Source organism: Penaeus monodon, chromosome 6 (assembly GCF_015228065.2).
Source record: "Penaeus monodon isolate SGIC_2016 chromosome 6, NSTDA_Pmon_1, whole genome shotgun sequence".
NCBI lineage: Eukaryota > Metazoa > Arthropoda > Malacostraca > Decapoda > Penaeidae > Penaeus > Penaeus monodon.
This window is the reverse complement of record NC_051391.1, coordinates 55,104,150-55,106,649: the sequence shown is the minus strand read 5'-3', so window position 1 is coordinate 55,106,649 and position 2,500 is coordinate 55,104,150.

Below are 2,500 nucleotides of genomic sequence, written 5' to 3'. Positions count from 1 at the left end.
GGGCGCTCCTGACATGCTTTGCAGGTATCTACTACATAAATCACACGATCGCTTGGGGATTACCCAAAAGATATAAGTGACTTCTAGAGGGAGAAAGGTGTGATTAATAAGCGAATAATTATTCTAGCTTAAACCCTAATGGACATAACTGCCGGTCACACCGACTCGAAAGTTGCCGATGGAATGAATAACTTCGGTTTTACCTGTAACTACTATTGAACGTTGGAACGGAGATCTTTTAAGCATTTACAAAACACCAGGGTATATCGGGCAATCCTGTGCGCTATGATATGGTGGAAGATCCTACACTATACTCAAAATAATAAATTTATATAAATCCTGTTACAAACTCCGTTCTAGCACCGATAGAACATGTCATCAATGAGCAATGCTGTGGTTAATCCCCAAGGTGTCAACAAAACACAACAGCCAAATTACATGAAAAACGAATGGTCCTCTCTTGACCCTTTCCATGTCCCAACCAACTGGAACGGAGAGAGAACGTGAGGTCAGGTCAAGAAGGGAAAAACAAGCGGTCATCTATTGACCCTTTCCACGTCCCAACCGATCATAAGCAAAAGAAAAAGTGTGGTCAGGTCGGGGCGAGGGGAGGAACAAGATAAAATGAAATATTTGTGATAAGATAAAAATCATGAAAGCGTTAAATTCGTAGCAGTTGAAACAACATAAATCTCTAAAAACAAGAGATATTAATTAACTACTTAACTAAAGAACCATATTCATGTTTGTTGACCACACACCACGATCACACGGTAATGCCATCTGAGGTCAGAGGAATAGTGGGAGAACATACTATTTGCTGTCACTTAGCATTTTTACCCAATAAAACCAACAGCTTAACACATTTATGGGAGAAGAAGGAAGGGAAAAGAAATAAGAGGGGGCTCAAAACATGTACTCACGTGTATTTGAAGTCGTCATGTCTTTGGATCCGGATCGGTCGAGCAGTTTTTTCTTTGCAAATGGTGTGTTCGTGTTGTGAGCCCAAAGGACACAACAGCAACCCTGCCACCAGACTGTAAGAGGCTATGAGAACTGTTGTACAATAGGTTATGACTGGTTGGCAGTGATAGTGGTTATATCGGCTTGACTCTTTATTGTTAAGAGTACAACACAGTATGGGAACACATGAGACGATGTCTATGGGTAAAGCGGTGAGCGCGGGGTCACGTGTCAGGCCAAGCCGCCTGAGGGCGAAGGCTGGCCCAACCTTACCACGTCGGGCGCTGAGCACGAACTGACTAAGCTAGGTCATCCTCGGTATAAGTAGTGAGCGTCCCCCAAACACGTGGTGTGGAAGGAATAGTGAGACAGCTGTGGGGGAATGTACGAACAGCTGCCAGAGGTATCGGGGAGCAAGGTGAGGTCACCGGTCCTGTCTGTTAATGACCCTCCACATCGTATATATATATATATATATATATATATATATATATATATATATATATATATATATATCTTAGTAATGGATCAGCCACATTCAAAGATTAAAGTAGAGCAGAATAATGGATGATGATGATGATGGTAATAATAATAATAATAATGATGATGATAATAATGATGATGATAATGATGATGATAATTATAATAATAATAACAGTAAAAATTATATATTGATATCAGTCAATATGTGATAATATGATAAAAGTAATAGTTAGGAATAATTATATAAACAGAATAATGATGATGATGAAAAATAATAAGTATAATGATGATGATAATGTGAGGTATTTTTTGCTCTGTGGCTAAGAATATATATATATATATATATATATATATATATATATATATATATATATATATATATATATATATATATATATTGGGTTGACAATGTCCAGATGCACTGTAGAGTTAGCGTGAAGGATCTATAAAAAAAGCATAACCATCATAACTTTTTAATATTTTTAAAATCCATAAAAAAAGATCCACAATAAAATAAATACGTAAAATTACATTCCTTACGAGTCAAAATACTATAACTGAATAAAAAGCAAGTTTTTTAATGATCACTTGATTAACAAGAGGTATAGCAAATGAAGTTTATCTATGTATACGAAGCATAATCTTTAAAAACAGGATCACGTCCAGCTCCTCAGAAAAAAATATTCGATAGTACAAACACACACTCGACTTCTCACAAACAGGGGTAATGACACATAGGGTATTTGGTCCAGCCTGAGTATATTTCGCACAGTTTTTGGCGATATTTATATTGGTCGTGACGTCATAAAAAGGTTAAAAAATAGTCCCAAGTTCATGTAGATGATGTGATTATTATACATGAAATACATACAGCAAAGAAATAAATGTTATTACGAAGAAACAAAATTATATTCAAGACCACTTTGGTACATGTCACACATACAAACTTAGATCTGTAGATAAAGAAATTATATATACGTCCACATTATGACAATTTCTTATAATTTATCGAATTATAAGTTATGTAGAATGTAGAATATAAGTGTAGGGTTGT